Source organism: Notechis scutatus, chromosome 13, assembly GCF_049901735.1.
Source record: "Notechis scutatus isolate UNSWTSFEM ecotype Mainland chromosome 13, rNotScu1.2, whole genome shotgun sequence".
NCBI classification, from domain to species: Eukaryota; Metazoa; Chordata; class Lepidosauria; order Squamata; family Elapidae; genus Notechis; species Notechis scutatus.
The window spans coordinates 4,642,605-4,662,759 of NC_142021.1; positions in this window are offsets into that span (position 1 = coordinate 4,642,605).

The following is a 20,155-nucleotide window of genomic DNA, read 5'->3' on the forward strand; positions in this document are numbered from 1 at the left end:
TTTTCATGTAGAGAACTGGAATTGCTTGGAAATGCAAAGGAATCCAGCTCCTTCGGCCCTAATCTCGTAAAACACTTCTTGGAGAAGTTGATCCTTGCTGGATGTTTGTGGTTTTGTCTTCAAATATTGGATTTCTCCCACCTGTCTCCGCTGCAAAATAATCCCGAGGAATTCCCCCCTTCCTGACCAGAGGTGGCATTCAGCCGGTTCTGACCGGTTCTGGAGACCCGGTAGTGGAAATTTTGAGTAGTTCGGAGAACCAGCAAATCCCACCTCTGACTGGCCCTGCCAACCCCATCTATTCTCCGCCTCCTGAGTCCCAGCTGATCGGCTGGGTTCTTCTTTGGTTGCCCTCCACAGAAGAACGGAGCTGGAAAGCAGGTTAGTGGGGTGGGGAGGGAATGGGGATTTTGCAGTATCTTTCCCCTGCCATGCCCACCAAGCCACACCCACCAAGCCACGCCCACCAGGCCATGCCATACCCACCAAGACACCAAGCCACATTCACAGAACACCGTGCCCATCAAGCCACGCCCACAGCTGATCGGCTGGGTCTTCTTTGGTTGCCCTGCCCAGGAGAACGGAGCTGGAAAGCGGGTTAGTGGGGCGGGGAGGGAATGGGGATTTTGCAGTATGTCCTTCCCCTGCCACGCCCACCAAGCCATGCCACGCCCACCAAGCCACACCTATAGAACTGGTAGTAAAAATTTTTTTTGAATCCCACCGCTGCTCCTGTCCCAAATTAAAATGGAGACAAAATGGAAGAAGCCACCTGGTTTTTTTAGCCTTGGCAGAAGGAGGGGAACTTTGGAATGTGAGATCCCAATGTATCTCCCATTCTTCCGTTGTTGTTGTTGTTGTTGTTGTTGTTGAGTCGCTAAGTTGTGTCTGAGTCTTCCCAACCCCATGGACCTTCCTGACTCCCCAGCCTGCCACCCCTGCAGTTGAGGGAGATGATCAGGCTAAGCTCAAATAATCTTCCCTAGGTACTTAGACTCCGAAGGTGGGAAACAGATGCGCTTTCAGATTTCCAAGAATCGGTTGGTGTAAAGCTTGCCAATAAAATTAGAGATAAACTTCAATAAATAAAAAAACAAAAAATAAAATAAAATAAAGTAATAAATAACAAATAACAAATATAAAATAAAATAAAAGATGTAAACTTTAATAAATAAAATATAATTATAAAATAAAATAAACAATATAAATATATAATAAACAATATTAACGTGTAAAATAAATGCATATAAAAATAAATAAAATATAAATAAATAAAATATAAATATATAATAAACAATATAAATATATAATAAACAATATTAATGTGTAAAATAAATACATATAAAAATAAATCCATATAAAAATACATAAAATAAAATAAAAATATAAAATAAATACAAAATAAGCAATATAAATATATCATAAACAATATTAATATAAAAGTAAATGAAATTAGATGCAAACTTGCAAAACGACGTTAGATGCAAACTTGCAAATGAAATTAGGCCTAGTTCTACTGGGCGTATTTTTCATCTGGACTTCCTCGCAAGGCTGGCACTAGCCTCTCTCTATTCCTACAGTAGTTCTTCCCCTGCTGGAACACCAGATTCTCTTTTATAGCATGGAATGGAAAGGAGAAGAAAAAAAGAATAGCATTTTTCTGCCTGGCTCCAGTTTTGTATCTTCCTAAACAACCGGACTGGCATGGTTGGAAACTCACTGTGTGTGTGTGTGTGTGTGTGTGTGATTTTGAAGTGATTCCACTCAGAAAGACAGCCAAGGGGTTCTGTATGGGAGCCAGGAATTCCCATGTGGGTAGAAGGCGGAGGGACGGAGGGAGAAGAAATCAGAAGGAATATTAAAAAGAAGGGGAAGCTTAGTAATTACTGAGTAAGAGGCGGCCCTACGTGCTAATGGAAGAGCCCGACCGAGGTGAGGCAGTTGTGCAGAACTGCAAAATTCACTGAGCGTGCGAAAAAGGGCAGGGGGCTCTGCGCCTGGGTTACCCTGAAATGCTGGTTTCACAAACAAGAAGAAAATTGGATGCAAACATCTAATTAACCTTCTCACTTATTTTCATATGGATGCCAAGAGGCAGCAGGAGCAGCAGCAACAACGGCGGAATCATACACAAGGATTTGCCACAGGGAGTAGCATCAGCTGGTGCTGGGAAGAAGATATATATGTATACATATACATACAGTAGATAGAGATAGATAGATAGATAGATAGATAGATAGATAGATAGATAGATAGATAGATAGATAGATAGATAGATAGATAGATAGATAGATAGATAGATAGATAGATAGGATGGATGATAGATACATAGGTAGGTAGGTAGGTAGGTAGGTAGGTAGAGATGATAGATAGATAGATAGATAGATAGATAGAGTAGAGAGAGAGAGAGAGAGAGAGAGATATATACAATGTAGATAGATGATAGCGAGAGAAAGAGAGAAGAGATAGATAATAGATAGATAGATAGATAGATAGATAGATAGATAGATAGATAGATAGATAGATAGATAGATAGATAGGATAGATAGATAGATAGATAGATGATAGATAAATAGGTAGGTAGGTAGGTAGATGATAGATAGATAGATAGAGAGAGAGAGAGAGAGAGAGAGAGAGAGATACAATGTAGATAGATGATAGCGAGAGGAAGAGATAGATAATAGATAGATAGATAGATAGATAGATAGATAGATAGAGGTAGATAGATGAGAGATGGAGAGAGAGAGAGAGAGGAGAGAGAGATAGATAAATAGGTAGGTAGGTAGGTAGATGATAGATAGATAGATAGATAGATAGATAGATAGATAGATAGATAGATAGATAGATAAAGAGAGATATATACAATGTAGATAGATGATAGCGAGAGAAAGAGATAGATAGATAGATAGATAGATAGATAGATAGATAGATAGATAGATAGATAGATAAATAGGTAGGTAGGTAGGTAGGTAGATGATAGATAGATAGATAGATAGATAGATAGATAAAGAGAGATATATACAATGTAGATAGATGATAGCGAAAGAAAGAGAGAGAGAGAGAGAGAGAGAGAGAGATGATTTATAGATAGATAGATAGATAGATAGATAGATAGATAGATAGATAGATAGATAGATAGATAGATAGATAGATAGATAGTGGGGATGCTGCAATGGTTGTAAGTGTGAAAACTGGTCCTAAGCTGCTTTTTTCCCAAGTCCCTTCCAATCCTAGGATCTTCCATCTTCCATATTCTATACCAGAGGTGGTATTCAGCAGGTTTTGACCGCTTCTGGAGAACCGGTAGCGGAGATTTTGGGTCGTTCGGAGAACCAGCAAATGGCGCCCCTGACTTGCCCCACTCCCCTCTATTCTCTGCCTCCCATTGAGTCCCAGCTGATTGGCTGGGTCTTCTTTGGTTGTCTTGCAAAGGAGAACAGAGCTGGAAAGCAGGTTAGTGGGGTGGGGAGAGAATGGGGATTTTGCAGTAATCCTTCCCCTGTCCTGCCCACCAAGCCACGCCCACCAAGCCACACCCACCAAGCCACACCCACAGCTGTTCGGCTGGGTCTTCTTTGGTTGTCTTACAAAGGAGAACGGAGCTGGAAAGCAGGTTATTGGGGTGGGGAGAGAATGGGGATTTTGCAGTAATCCTTCCCCTGCCACGCCCACCAAGCCACATCCACAGAACTGATAGTAAAAAATTTTTTTGAATCCCACCTCTGTTCTACATGCATAAAATTCTAAGCAGAATTCCACCCAAATCCTCTTCAAAATTCTCTTTGGAAACCAACTTGAAAAACAACCTTTCCCTTTTCCCAATTGAGTAATAGATTGGGGTGGGCTTTTTTTTTTTTTTAGAGAAACAGAGGTCTATTTCTCACCCACCCAGGATGATTATGGGGGGATGCTGGAAACTTGGATCCCTTCAAGTCTCCCAATTTTTCTACCGGCTCCTGGGCAAGCGAAGATCCCCAATTGCTTTGACAAAGGTGACCACACCAAGTCTTGCCCCATCCTGCTGTTGTCATTCTGCTCCACCCCCCTTGCCAACTCCCTCCTCCTCACATTTTCTCACCCCCGTTTCCTCCCCGTGGGGCATTCAGCCAGCCTGAACGGGTCCCCAGGCAGGGATGATGAAGACGGATGAGTGATTGATTTTCTCCCCGTGGCCCGCCCTACACTCTATGTCCTTCTGGCAGAAAATTAAAAGCTTATTTGTTAAAGGGTGAAAAGCCCTCAGGTGCAGTTCCTAGCTGGACAATTTGTTTCCATGAAAAGGATGCTATTAGGAAAGAGGCTGGAAGCAGGCAGAGGGGCTGGAGGCTGGGGGTCGGGTGTGTGTGGGGAGAGAGTGCAGAGGGTGTGGGAGGGAGGGTTTTATAGTTATATTTTTTGCCAGGAGTGAGGAAGAGAAAGGAGTGTGTGGGGGTGGGTGGGTCGTGGGGGGGGGGAGACAATAGGGTTGAGGGCTTGGCAAGCTGGACTTGCATGGGGCCATTCCACCTCTTGGAGAGCAGGTGTGCAATCACCCTGGATGAGAGTTTGGCTCGGAGCAGAAGGGGAGCCTTTTGCCAGGACTGGCTGACCACCGTCCTGGATTGGAGGAACTTTGAAAGATTTATCTTCTACGCATGGATGACGTTTTCCCCCCAATCCTTCCAAAAAAACCTTCCCTTTAGGTCCTTGGCATAAAGGTACAGGAAGGTTTCTTCCTGTAAAGGAGAATATTTGGGTTTAATTTGAAGGGTGCTTGGTGCTCTCTAATATTATTGTTTCTTCTTCTTCTTCTTCTTCTTCTTCTTCTTCTTCTTCTTCTTCTTCTTCTTCTTCTTCTTCTTCTTCTTCTTCTTCTTCTTCTTCTTCTTCTTCTTCTTCTTCTCCTCCTCCTCCTCCTCCTCCTCCTCCTCCTCCTCCTCCTCCTCCTCCTCCTCCTCCTCCTCCTCCTCCTCCTCCTCTTTCTCTAAGCCCAGAGAGCACCAAGAACTGAAATAGGAGAGGCTGAAAAAAACGTGATAATTTTGCTTTCCTTAATAGAATAAAATATTCCTTGTTCTTTTAATTCTTTGACATTATTCTTTATGATGATTTTTTTTCCCGCTTTCCCCAGCCACGGAGATAAAATGATGATGGAGAACTTCACTAAATCCCCTCTATTGCTCTGAGCTGATCTAAGGGAATGGAAGGAACTGCACCCACGATTTAAATAAAAGAAAATAAAATCTAGGGGTCTTAGGAGCAGTTAAAATGTCCTGCAACCTGAACCCAGCGTTAATTTGAGTTCTCTGCGCCCCGCATCCACTCTCTGCTCGCCCTCCCTTCTCCCTCCATCGCCTCCATTATCGGCCAAGATTAATTACTCGCTTCACAGCTTTTTGGGGGGCTTTCCCCATCTGATAAGATGTGAAGGAGACTGACAGAGCCTGCCAAGGATTTCCACAGCTCCACTCTTTCTGCCTTGGCAGGAACAAATGGGCTGTGAATGGCACCCGTGGCAGCCTTTTGCATAAGGCATGAGCACCCACTCCGGTGTGTCCTCTCCTCAACCAGAGGCCTGGTGCTGGTTGTCATGGCAACCAAGCCATTGCTAGAGTTCTGTACGGAGTGCCTCTCTCCTTGCTTAAGCTCTGGTGTCTTCTGTTTGGTTACCTGCAGCTGCCAGAAGAAAGCAGGGCATGGCTGAAAAAGCAACTTTCCACTCCTCCCTTGCACTCCATTTTTTTGTCTGAAAGCACAGATCTCAACCAACATTTTTCAGTTGGAAACTGAACAAGGAGAGATTCAACCTGGAAATAAGGAGGAATTTTCTGACAGTGAGGACCATCAACCCATGGAACAGAAGTTGCCTTCGGAAGTTGTGGGAGCTTCATCGCTGGAGCTTTTAAGAAGAGACTGGACTGCCATCTGTCAGAAATGGTGTAGGGTCTCTTTCTTGGCCAGGGTAGGGTTGGATTAGATGACCTACAAGGTCCCTTCCCGCTCTGTTAATCTGTTAAACACCTGGTGATGAGTGTGGTCTGATTTCAGCCCGTTTCTTCCTGCAGGGATGCCTTCTGCCAAGACTTGGGCTCTTGGTTGAAATACCAGATAACGAAGTCATGGAACATAGAATATCAGAGGTGGAAGGGATCTTGGAGCCTTCTAGGCAAGTCCCCTACTCAAGCCCTAAAAAAAAATTGAACTCAAATGTTTAAACTTGGGGGAGAGACCAATGGGACCATTGAGAAAGAGATATGTTCACTAGTTCCTTCAACACTGTCCAACTATTTACAAAGGCTGCGCTACTATTACTGTTAACCTTCTCATCACTCCTTATCGCCCATCCCCTCCCACTTGGGACTGTATGACTGTAACTTTGTCCCTTGTATCCTTACGATTTATATGGACTGTTTCCTAGTAGGATTTGATTGCTTATTGCGCCCTATGACTATCATTAAGTGTTGTCCCTGATGATTCTTGATGAATTTATCTTTTCTTTTATGTACACTGAGAGCATTTGCACCAAGACAAATTCCTTGTGTGTCCAACCATACTTGGCCAATAAAGAATTCTATTCTATTCAGTTGATTGCAAAAGGCAAGCTTAATGTAGAATTTACATTATGTGACGAGAGGTAACACTATGAAACACGAACATCTGCCTATTTCAGGCATAAACATGCCAAAATTCATCCTGAACATCTTGCAAACTGTGCCATGAAATAATAATGGCCACGTGATACCAAAAAGTTGTTGAGACCCTGGAAAGAATGCAGAGAAGAGCAACAAAGAAGATAAGGGGACTGGAGGCTAAAATATATGATGAACGGTTGTGGGAACTGTGTCTATCTAGTCTAATGAAGAGAAAGATGTGGGGGACATGAGAATGGTGTTCCAAGATGTGGGGGACATGAGAATGGTGTCACAGGGGATGTCACAGAGAAGAGATGTATTCTCCAAAGGATCTGAGGGCAGAACAAGATTATCCAGGAGATCCAACTTAGAAATATGAGAAATTTCTTGACACTGAGACCAATTAATTAGTGGAAAAACTAGCCTCTAGATGTTGTTGGTGCTCCATCACTGGAGTTTATAAGAAGAGACTTTTGTCTGAAATGGTATAGGATCTCCTGCTCTAGCAGTGGGTTGGACTAGAAGACCTCCAAGGTCCCTTCCAACTCTGTTATTCAGTTAATTCAGTATTCTATTCTATTAATTCATGATGTGGCTTCCTTAGATTTATATCTTGCTGTTCCAGGCAAAATGGACACTGGAGAACCTTGATCTTCTAACTAATATATCATTGAATAAAAATGAGTCAATTCACTGCCCACGGTCTTAAAGGCCTGTCTTCTTTGGTGTTACAGTTACTTTGTATTGGGATCATTGTATTTGATTATATATTTAGTGTTGGTATGATCAATTCCTACTGCCTTGGGCACTCCATGTTTGAAAGGAAAGACCCAATTAAATAAGCAATTCGCTATGGGGAAGGTGTTCGTTTCAAAATCCAACCTAGTTGGGTTTTTTTTTTTTGCAAATACTAGCTTGTCCTTTAGGGTATGATTCAAGAATAATGGAATAAAGTTGTCCTGTTTTTCAAACAGATACTGGCTGAGTCACACATGGCTTATCACCTGCTTTCCAAACTACGTCAGATGATGTTCGGTTGGGGCAATTGTACAATGAATCAATCATTCTTGAAAGGTTGTGGTGAGAAAAGAAAGGCATACAAACCAAATTTTCTCCCAGAATTATATTTAGTCTTGGAGTATGCCAGGGACCACAAGTCTCACATTAGTGAGGGGAACTTGCATGCTAATTACCTTTGATTGGGTTTCATTGGGGTGTCCAACCTTGACAACTTGAAGATTTATAGACTTCAACTTCCAGAATTGGGGAATCCTGGGAGTTGGAGTTTATAATATGTCTAGTTGTTGTGTTTAGCCAGCAGCAGGTGCAGACAGCTGAGGAGAGCGAGGACTCAGATGAGAGGCCAGGACCATGAGGGAGTGGATTGCTGCCTTCAGAGATTGTGGGAGCTGGCAGCAGTGATGAGGAGGTTCCCGAGGAGCCTGCGCCAAGTGAGCGTGCGCGCAGGATTGCTTGCAGGAAAGAGCAGCTGCAGCAGCAAGGGTGACTCGGGAGTAAGGCTGCAAGGTATTAGCCCCTCCTTCAAGAAGATAAAAGGCAAACGTTCTTTGCAGGAAGCAAAGACATTTTGAAACTCAGCCTTGTGGACATTACAGTTGGCATTTGAAGACTCTTGTGCTGTAAACTATTTCTTATCTGTTGTTTTTTGGCAGCCTTGCAAAAACTTGGCAAGGCTCTTTGTTGTCGGAGCTAATTAGTTGGAAACAGCCTTTTATCTGTGAAGAAACAGAATTCATAGATGAAACATTAAAAGGTTTTGCTGCTGCCTTTGTCTTGTGTTTGCTCTCTTGGAAACGGGTTTGGGTCAGAACACTAGTCTTATGAAAAGAAGGACTAGGGGTAACATGATAGCAGTCTTCCAATATTTGAGGGGCTGCCACAAAGAGGAAGGAGTCAAGCTATTCCCCAAAGGACCTGAGGGCAGGACAAGAAACAATGGGTGGAAACTAATCAAGGAGAGAAGCAAGTTAGAACTAAGGAGAAATTTCTTGACAGTGAGAACAACTTATCAGTGGAACGACTTGCCTTCAAGAAGTTGTAAATGCTCCAACACTGGAAGTTTTTAAAAAGATGTTGCATAACCATTTGTCTGAAGTGGTATAGTGTTTCTTGCCTAAGCAACAGGTTGGACTAGAAGACCTCCAAGGTCCCTTCCATCTCTGTTATTCTAATTCTAATTCAAAAAAGTCTTCAGGTTGCCAAGGTTGGACACCCCTGATATATAGCCACATTGAAGTCAAACTCAATACGGTGAATATGATTGCACTCCTGTCATGATTGATGTCCCTCTTCTCAAGATGAAGAATGATAATTTGCAAAGCTGTTCAGATCTTGGAAGGTGGGCTTGGCTTCAATGGTCAATGCCCAGAGCAATGGGGTCTCCTTCTTTCCAAATAACAGAATATCAGAGTTGGAAGGGACCTTGGAGGTCTTCAAGTCCAGCCCCCTGCACAAGCGGGAGGTCCCATCCCATTCCAGACAAACAATTGTTCAATCACTTCTTAAAAACATCCAGTGTTGGAGCACCTACGACTTCTAGAGACAAACTGTTCCATTGATGAATTAATTAACTGATATGGGAAAGTTCTGGGAGAACTAAAAGGAAAACAAAGGGCGCCATGATGTTGATGTTCCAAAGTTTCCTCCACAACTTCTTCTGGCAGGCTATCAGAAGTCTTTGAGGAGGCGCCAAAATTCTATCAAGTGCCTACTTGTGGCCAATTTCACCGCTTCATGACTTTGAAACATGGCCTCTGTGCCTCCCTCAGATAAATCAATGCTAGACTGAACTGTCCCACTAATTTGGTAAATTTGTCAGCTTTTAGCGGTGACACCTAAAGCTTCCAGTGGCTACCTGCACAATCCTGACATTGTTCTGACCAAGGCTACTGAGACTGTAATTAAGTACACACTTTGTTAAAGCAACTCTTGTTTTATTTCAGCGCTGGGGATCACGTTCATTCCCAGCCGGTAATGAATCCCAAACAATCCCTCGAGATAAGCACCCACCTTTCTCTCCTTTGAATGGCTGCCAACAGCTAAAGTGCCAAATGAACTGTAAAAAACCAACCGAAGTACAAAGTCCACACAGAGCTTCAAGGTTTAATCTGAACAGAGCGAACGACTTTGCTTGCTGCAAAGGTTTTGTCATCTTGGCCTCTCCTTTATACCTTATGGGAGGGGCAATCACCTCCAAGCCTTATTCCTAAGTTGCTCCTTTTGTCTTAGCTGCTCTTGCCTTCTGGCAGCTCTGTGCACACACACACTGGGAACAGGCTCCCCTTATCCCTCTTCCTCGCTGTTGCCAGACTCCGAAGGCTCTGGAGGCAGCACCTCACTCCCAGATGGCCCTGGCCCCATCTCTGCATCGGACAAAGGACCCTTGTCTGAATCCTCTCCAGTCTCCCGGACTGATCCCTGTTCTTCCTCACTGTCCGATTCTGCTGCTGTCTGCACCGTCTGCTGGCGAACTACAACAGACATATAACGTGGCACTTGGGACATGCAGCGGTGAGGCAGGAATGATTAGCTTGCTCTCTAGAATAATGATGGTCTTTAACTTCCCACATTTCATTTAGTGACTGTTCAAAGTTACAGCATCCAGGGGGAAAAAGTGACTCATGGCCGTTTTTCACACTTATGACCACTGCAGCATCCTTTAAAAAAAATAAAAAAAAATAATTAAAAAAAAGATTTACACATGCATGACACTAGAATAAAATTGCAGGTTTCATCCATGGGGGAAAAAAATTCAGACGCTTGGTAACCGGCTCGTAGTTATGACGGTTGCAGGGTCTCAGGGTTAGGTGATCCCGCTTTTGCGACCTTCTGACAAGGCAGGTCGATGGGGAAGCCCAATTTGCTTAACAACCATGTGACTCACTTAACAGCTGAAGTGATTCGCATTAACGGCTGTGGCAAGAAAAGTTGTAAAACGGGCCAAAGCTCACTTCACATACATCTGGCTTAGCGACAGAGATTTTGGGGCTCAGCTGTCATCGTTAAGTCGATGACTATCTGTATTCTCGACCCCCGAAAATGAGAGGAAGAAGGGAAGGGTGCAAAGCATAAAAGAGAGGTCCCCGCTGCTCCTGTTTCCTCCTCCTCTCCTCGTTCCAGCTGCTGTGCCTTCCCAACGTCCTTGACCCTTTTGTGAGTGAGGTCAGTGTCTCATCTGTATTGCTCACTACAGAAAGGCACTGACGGCTCTCCATGTATCACAGTGGCAGTCATGCTGAAGCGCACGTGTCATTTCAATTCATCTTTCTCCAAACGCTCCTTGTCACAGCCTGAGACTCTGGCTGGGGAAAGAGGGAGGGAGAGAGACAGAGAGAAAGAGAGACAGACAGAGGGAGGGGGTGAGAGGGAGAGAGACACACAGAGAGAGAGAGAGAGAGAGAGAGAGAGAGACAGAGGGAGGGATGGGGAAAGAAGGGAGAGACAGAGGGAGACAGAGAGAGAGAGACAGAGAAAGACAGAGGGATGGGGAAAAGAGGGGGAGGGAGAGAGACAGAGACAGACAGATAGACAGAGAAAGAGACAGACAGAGGGATGGGGAAAGAGAGGGAGGGACAGAGAGACAGACAGAGAGAGACAGAGGGATGGGAAAGAGAGAGAGAGGGAGTGAGGGTTAGAGGGAGAGACAGAGAGACAGAGAGAGAGACAGACAGACAGACAGACAAACAGACACACACACACACACACACACACACACAGATGGAGACAGACAGAGACAGAGACAAGTGATGGGGAAAGGCAGAGAGAGAGAGAGAGAGGTTAAGAGGAAAAAACAGGAATGCTCTCCAGAACCCGGGCATAAACAGGAGACAGATGGGTTGCTAATTCAGATTACAGATTAACAGAGTTGGAAGGGACCTTGTAGGTCATCTAGTCCAACCCCCCTGCCCAAGCAGGAGACCCTACACTATTTCTGATAATATGGCAGTCCAATCTCTTCTTGAAAGTTCCCACAACTTCCGAAGTCTGTACAAGAACCTGTTGGATAAGTACAAATTTCTCCGCTAATCTACCTCAGCAGTGTAGGCCCTGCTGAATCTGTTGGGATTGTTAGAAATACTTTAAGGCTGGTGGATAAGTCCACACAAACACAAGCCGGCAGTCAAGAACTAGAATGTCTGCTTCTCTTTGCTAATTTCTACTGGTTACTCACATGTTGTAGCATAAGGCATCACAGGCTTAATCTGGAGCAACTAGGGAGTAGTAGACGCACTGCAACTACAATATATTATACAGGGGTGGGCTGCTGGGGGTTCGGCAGGGGTCCCATGGCTGCTGTCATTTATGCTAGCTACAGAAGAACAGAAGCAACCTAGAACTAAGGATGAATTTCCTGACTCTTAGAACAATTAATCAGTGGGACAACTTGCCTCCAGAAGTTATGAATGCTCCAACACTGGAAGTTTTTAAGAAGAGATTGGATAACCATTTGCTTGAAGTGGTGTAGGGTTTCCTGCCTAAGCAGGGGGTTGGACTAGAAGACCTCCAAGGTCCTTTCCAACTCTGTTGTCCCATTCCATTCCATTCCAATATTCATTCTATTCTATTCTGTTCTGTTCTATTCTATTCTATTCTATTCTATTCTGTTCTGTTCTGTTCTGTTCTGTTCTGTTCTGTTCTGTTCTATTCTATTCTTATTGTACCCTATGACTATTATTAACTGTTGAACCTTATGATTCTTGACTCTTGACAAATGTATCTTTTTTTTAATGTACACTGAGAGCATTTGCACCAAAGACAAATTCCTTGTGTGTCCAATCACACTTGGCCAATTAAGTATTCTATTCTATTCTATTCTATTCTATTCTATTCTATTCTATTCTATTCTATTCTATTCTATTCTATTCTATTCTATTTCTATTTCTATTTCTATTTCTATTCTATTTCTATTCTATTCCAATATTCATTCTGTTCTATTCTGTTCTGTTCTATTTCTTTCTGCTTCCTTCTTTCTTTCACTTCCTCTTCTTCTTTCTTCTTTCCTCTTTCATTTTCCTTTCTTTTCCATTTTTTCCTCTTTCGTTCTCTTTCTCTTCCCCTCTCCTCCTCTCCTTCTTTTCTCTCTCTGATCATCATGCTATGGCACGTCTCTTTTCCCATCCTCGGAAACCAAGCAAGTGAGGAGCTGCCTTTGAAATCTGCTGAGCTGTTTCCCCTTTGATGCCACGCTCCGGAGGACTTGCTATAAAGAGAGGCCCAGTGATGTTCAAGGCAAAGGGTTCAGCCAGCTGGCTGAGTCCCACCTCCATGGCTGAGAGCAGCCAGTTGGCAGGGGTCCCTTGGGCACATTTGTGCCCTGAGATGCCTGCTGAGAAACTTGAAGCCTTCCATCATTGGGCCTTTTCTTTTGGTTTGCTTAGCAAGATGTGTTTGTTTGTTCTGTTTCCCTATAGAGGCACTCTTGGAGAGAGAACAAGAGAGAGAGAGAAAGAAAGAGAGAGAGAGAGAGAGAATGAGAGAAAGAGAAAGAGAGAGAACAAGGGAAAGAGAGAGAGAATGAGAGAGAGAGAAAGAGAGAGAGAGAATGAGAGAAAGACACAGAGAGAGAACAAGGGAAAGAGAGAGAGAATGAGAGAGAGAGAAAGAGAGAGAGAGAGAATGAGAGAAAGAGAGAGAGAGAGAAGAAGGGAAAGAGAAAGAGAAAGAGAGAAAGAGAGAGAATGAGAGAAAGACAGAGAGAGAGAAAAAGGGAGAGAGAGAGAGAATGAGAGAGAGAGAGAATGAGAGAAAAGAGAGAGAGAGAATGAGAGAAAGAGAGAGAGAGAGAACAAGAGAGAGAGAGAGAAAGAAAAGAGAGAGAGAGAGAATGAAAGATGAGAGAGAGAGAGAGAGAGAGAGAGAGAGAAGAGAGAATGAACAAGAAAGAAGAGAGAGAGAACAAATGAGAGAACAAGAGAGACAGAGAAAGAGAATGAGAGAGGGAGAGAGAGAAAATGAACAAGAGAGAGAGAACAAACTAGAAAGAACATGTGTGTGTGTGTGAGAGAGAGAGAGAGAGAGAGAGAAAGAGAGAGAGAGAGAAAGGGAGAATGAACAAGAGAGAACAAGAGAGAGAGAATGAACTAGAGAATATAATAGAATGGAGTGGAGTAGAGTAGAGTAGAGTAGAGTAGAGTAGAGTAGAGTAGAGTAGAATAACAGAGTTGGAAGGGACCTTGGTGGTCTTCTAGTCCAACTCCAGGCTCAAGCAGGAGGCCCTACACAACTTCGGACAAATGGCTGTCCAATCTCTGCTTAAAAATTTCCAGTGTTGGAGCATTCATGAGAGAAAGAGAGAGAGAGAGAGAGAGAGAGAGAGAGAGAGAGAGAGAGAGAGAGAGAGAACAAGACAGAACAAACAAGAGAGAACAAGACACAGAGAGAAAGAGACTGAGAGAGGGAGAGAGAAAATGAACAAGAGAGAGAACGAACCAGAAAGAAAGAAAGAAAGAAAGAGAGAGAAGGGAAGGGTGGGAATTCTAATAGATCAAGAATAAAGGAATAACAACATCAGCTGGAACACAAATGAGACTGACCAAAAGCTACTTCAGAGGGAGAATGGAATGCTCTCTGCTTTTTTAGAGGGACAACAGTTGTTGGCAGCCTGTTTTGGCATCACAAAAGCCTCAAGTCCTTCTGGCTCAGTAAAGCTTCTCTTAGAAAACACAAGTTGTGGCCAAAAGAGAAGAAGGAAAACAGATTTGAACCCTCAGAAAATTGCCAAGTGTTCCAAATCATTGGTGGGTTTATTTTGAGGTGTTTCCACCACTTTCCTGCACACTTTTGAGCGGTTTTCAAACACAAACGTGGCAAAGGAGATTGCACAAAATATTATTAATTGTATAATAAGAGAGAGAAGGCATGTTAAGATATATTCTTCAAAAACCCCAAAATGTGAAACTGTTGCAATCTGATCACCGTGATTTTATTTATCTTAAGATGGCTAAGTTTTGATTTATTTTTCACAAAGTGTGTCTCCCTTTGATCACTCTAGTATAATTGGGTTTTATTGTGGATTTTATTTGCTATCTCACAAACAAAATTGTGGGTTTTTTTCCCTTTATTGACCAATTACCATATTAAGGTCCTTCTCTCTCTCTTGGTAACTAGGTTTATCTCTCCAGCTAAGCCCTAGTTTCTTAACCATACATTCTTGCATCTGTAGACAACAACTTCTCCTGCTTGTGTGTGACATTAAACTGGGCAAAAGGAAAAGGAAAGGAAAGGAGGAAGCAAGGGAAGAGGAGAGAGAGGGAAAGAAAGAGAAGGGAAGGAAGGGAAGGAAAGATGAAGAGAGAGGGAGGAAAGCATAGGGAAAGAAAGGAGGAGAGAGGAGAGGGAGGAAAAGAAAGAGAAGGGAAGGGAAGGAATAGAAAGAGAAATGAAGGAAATAGAGAAGGGAAAGGAAAGGAAGAAAAACGAGAGGGAGGGAGGAAAGCATGGGGAAGTGAGGAGAAGAGAGGGAAGGAAAGAGAAGGGAATTGAAGGAAATAGAGAAGGAAAATGAAGGAAATAGAGAAGGGAAAAGAAAGTGAGAAAGATGAGAGGGAGGGAGGAAAGCACCAGAAAGAGAGGAGAGGAGAGGGAAGGGAAGGGAAGGAGAGAAAAGGAAGATAGATGAGAGAGAGGGAGGGAGAGAAGAGAAGGGAAGAAGGAAAGTGAGAATAATGAGAGGAAGGGAGGGAGGGAGGAAGGATCGCAGCGCTCCTTTCTCCCCCTCTGCTCTCCTCCCGGGTCTGGACACCCCCACCCCCCCAATATTTCTGCCGTCCGTCCGTCCGTCCTTCCCGCCGTCCGGCCGGCCGCTCCGGTCCCCTTCTCCCTGCGCAGCTGAAAGTCTTGGAGGGCCGGGAGGGACCGCTCGCCGCTTCCTGCGGCTCATGAATATGGAAGAGCATCTGCTCGGGAGGCGATAAGCTCGCCAAGCCTTGACAAATATGGCCTAATCTTTCCATTTCGGGGTGCAAATATTCCTTCGGAGTCCTGTTTGTCACCGAGATTAATGGCCGCGCGTCTCCTGATCCGTCGACGCGCATTCAAGGTGCGCCTACCGGAGACGCGGCCAGCGCGCGGGACGCTTGGAGTCATAGCAAGGGGAGATTACGCCGGGGGGAGGTAGCTTTCCAGGGACGGTGGGGCTCCCGGCGCCCCCTTCCTTCTGGCCCCCCGAAAAGCTCTTGCCAGGAAGGACTGAGCCGAGGGGTCTGCCCTCGCCAATTCCCACCGGCTCGCCGAGCGCGCGTAAAGGCGGCGGGCTGGGTTGCCCACACAACACCCGGTGGATGTGGTTAGGTTTGCGCCTGGTGGAGAGGGGGGTGTTCTTGTAGGGGGCGGGGGAGTCCAAAGGCTAGGCAGACCCGTCCCGTCTGGTTACACCATGGTGCATTGTGTTGTGTAGGGATGAAGGCCTTGGCTAGTAACTAGGAGACTGTGAGTTCTAGTTCCCCCTTAGGCATGAAAACCAGTTGGGTGACCTTGGATTTCTCTCTCTCTCTCTCATTCTTGTTCTCTCTCTCTGTCTCTATCTCCATCTCTGCCTCTCTTTCTCTCTCATTCTTTCTCTCATTCTTTTCTCTCTCTCTGCCTGTCTCTATCTCCATCTCCGTCTCTCTTTCTCTCTTGTTCTTTCTCTTTCTCTCGTTCTTGTTCTCTCTTCTTTCATTCTTGTTCTCTCTCTCTGTCTGTGTCTGTCTCCATCTCCGTCCCTCTTTCTCTCTCATTCTTTCTCTCATTCTTGTTCTCTCTTCTTTTATTCTTGTTCTCTCTCTATCTCCATCTCTGTCTCTGTCTGTCTTTCTCTGTCTGTCTTTCTCTTACTCTCATTTTTGTTCTCTCTTCTTTTGTTCTTGTTCTCTCTGTGTGTCTCTATCTCCATCTCTGTCTCTCTTTCTTTCTTATTCTTTCTCTTTCTCTCATTCTTGTTCTCTCTCTCTCTCTCTCTTCTTTCATTCTTGTTCTCTCTCTCTATCTCCCCCTCTATCACTGTCTCTCTTTCTCTCTCTCTCTCTCTCTCTCCCCCACCTCACAGGGTTGTTGTTGTGTGGAAAATAGGAAGAGGAAGGCATAATTGGTATGTTTGCCATCTTGAGTTATTTGTAGAAAAGGCAGGATAAAAAAAAATATCACCATCATTTCACAAATGTTCTTGATTGCTTGGGGTTACTCACTTGGCTAATCTAAAGGTGAGAAAGAAGGCCACTATGTGTTCTACTCAACTTATGAAAAAAAAAAAGAATTATTGTCTAAAAGGAGGGGGAGAAAGAGCTGAATTATTCTCTAGCTCTTGTTGGAATGGACTTACTAATTTTTTAAATCATTGCCCAAATGCAATTGACAGCAGAGTCTGTGTGTCCATTCCATTTTGGAAATTGAGACGATCCCCCCCCCTTCTTCCACTCTCTTTTTCTACAAATCTTTTCAAACAGTTTTTTCTTGCAAATGCAATTTTATGCAGCCTCCTCTTCGTCTCCACATACCCCATCCTTTCTAGCACTGATGATGTTACCTACTTTGGTAATGAAACATCTGCAAGAAAACAGTCAAACACAGAGAGCACTAAAGACCCTACAGTTGTCCTCTTCCTCCTCCTCTTTCTCTTCCTCCTCCTCTCCTCCTCTCTCCTACTCCCCTTTAGCATTGATGATGTTATCTAGTTGGGTAATGAAACATCTGCAAGAAAACAACCAAGTTCAGAGGGCACCAAAGATTCCACAGTCCTCCTCTTCCTCCTCCTTCCTCTTCCTCTACCTCTTCTTCCCTATATACTCCCTTAGTAAACAATGCAAATGTTATAGAAGGAATAATGAAAAGAGCGAGTTGATAAGAAAGAAAATGAGAAAAGAAAGAGGAACACTCAGAACAAAAAGAGAAGAGAAAAGTACAAAAGGTTACAAAGGAGCAGCTTCTGATCTTCTTAATCGTTATAAATGCATTTATATTTTACCTCCTCTTTCTAAGATAACATAATTTTCCTCCTTTCCATAGCCTACCCTTTCTAATCATCAAACCCATAAATCACACTTTCGTTCCCTCCCCTCTTTCCTTAGCAAAAAGTCCATAAGAGGTTTCCAGGCACTAATAAATGAGGTTATTGTGCTTTTTTTTTCTTAATCAGACAAGTCCGTTTTTGTTCATTACGTATGTGTTTCAAGAGGGCGGATGGGATCTTGTGGTTCAAAACCCCATTCTGGAGGCTTGTGGGCGGTGAATTTCATATGAGCATTCCCCAATATTTCTCTCTTCTGTTTTTTAAGCATTGAAAGAAAACTTTACGAGCAATGCCTCGCCACCAAGACAAAGTGGTCTCTATGCCACAACCATGTTGATTTAGAAAACTACAGTGAATGTTGCAGCCAATAAATCTGAGCTTTTTAAAAAAAAAAATATTTTATTTTGCAGCAACTGCTAACTGAAAGTTGGCTTGGAGATCTCCAGTGGAATGACTCAGAATTGGAAAAGAATGCAGCATTTCTATTTTTTTTTTAAATATTTAGTATTTTCAGGACTGCAGAAAAAACAATCACTATCAACCTGCCTTCCATGGAGGACCTGTATACTGCAGGAATCAAAAAGAGGGCTGTGAAAATATCTACAGACCCCTCATATCCTGGACATAAACTGGTTTAACTCCTACCCTCAAAACGACGCTATAGAGCCCTGCACACCAGAACAACTAGACACAAGGGGAGTTTTTTCCCCAAATGACATTACACTGCTAAACAAATAATTCCCTCAACACTGTCCAACTATTTACAAAGTCTGCACTACTATTACTATTAATCTTCTCATCGTTTCTATCACCCATCCCCTCCCACTTGTGACTATATGACTGTGACTTTGTCGCTTGCATCCTTACTATTTATATTGACTGTTTCCTAGTAGGACTTGATTGTTTATTTGTACCCTATGACTATCATTAAGTGTTGTACGTTATGATTCTTGACTCTTGACGAATGTATCTTTTCTTTTATGTACACTGAGAGCATTTGCACCGGGACAAATTCCTTGTGTGTCCAATCACACTTGGCCAATAAAGAATTTATTCTATTCTATTCTATTCTATTCTATTCTATTCTATTCTATTCTATTCTATTCTATTCTAAGGCCAACCTTATTCTTCTTTTAAAGATGAAATGCATAGAACTAGAATAAAAATATGAGAGGTAGTTCTTGACTTACAACCACAATGGAGACCAGTCCAAATTCTCTGCTGTTTGGTGAGACATTTGTGAAGTTGACTTCCCCCGCCATTTTACAACTTTCCTGGCCCCCGTTGTTCAGCAAAACACTGAAGCTGTTAAGGGAATTGCACCATTGTTCAAGTGAACCACGTGACTCCGGGATCCTGTAACCGTCATAAATACGAGGCAGTGGCCCAGAGCCTGAATTTCGATCACGGGGATGCTGCAAAGGTCGTAAGTGTGAAAAACGGTCATAAGTCACCTTTTTCAGTGCCGTTATAAATTTGAGCGGTCACGACATGAAACTGTTGTAAGTTGAGGACTTACCTGTATTGGATTTGAGCTAGGGGAGGATGGGTGGATGGCTAAAAAAAAATAACACGGAACCTTATTCTTTAAAAAAAAAAAGAAAAACGGATTTCCAGAGGAGCCAAAGGGATCGATTTCCTGAGCCCCGATCGCAGGGAATCTACTCTTGGTCCCCTAACACAGGGGTCCCCAACCACCGGTCCGCGGACCTGTACCGGTCCGCGGAACAAGTCCTACCGGGCGCTGGTTGCTGGCGCCGCCATCTTTTGATGAAAAAGTGCTTCCGGTGAGCTTTTCGGGTAGAAAGCTCACTGGAAGCACTTTTTCATCAAAGAAGATGGCGGCGCTAGCGCTTGGTGAGCTTTTCCGGGTAGAAAGCCATTTCTCCCGGAAAAGCTCAGCGTAGCGCTGGTGCCGCCATTTTTGATGAAAAGTGCTTCCGGTGAGGTCACCGGAAGCACTTTTTCATCAAAAAGATGGCGCGCCCAGTGATGCCAGTACCGGCAGCGGCATAAAAAGGTTGGGGATCACTGCCCAACAGATCCCTTTGGCGCCTTCCCTAGTTGCGATTTCGCAGCAATAATAACATATATTTGTCATTCCCACAGAGAGAAACTGTGCAAGTCACTCCCTGGGGGCATTCCTTGAAAAGAGACCGAGGGAGAGACGGAGGCATCTGATAAGATGACACAATGCACAGTTGCCAGAGCTGTAAAAACAGAGAGGAATTGGGGGGGACATACTGTATGACCTATTTCTACTGTATATGATTTGTTGCTAAAGATCAGGGAGAAGTGTGCTAAGATGCTTCGGAGGCCCTTGTTCCCTATGGGTAGATGAGAAAATGTGAAGAAATAGGAGAAATTCCAATTATCTGGGTTGGGCTACCACCATAGGATATGCCATGGGGTTTCTCTTGGAAACATTATTGTTTCTTTTTCTTCTTCTCCTTCTTCTTCCTCCTCCTCCTCTCCTCCTCCTCCTCATTTTTCTTCTTCTCTTCTTCCTCTTCCTCTCCTTTTCTCCCCCTCCTCATTT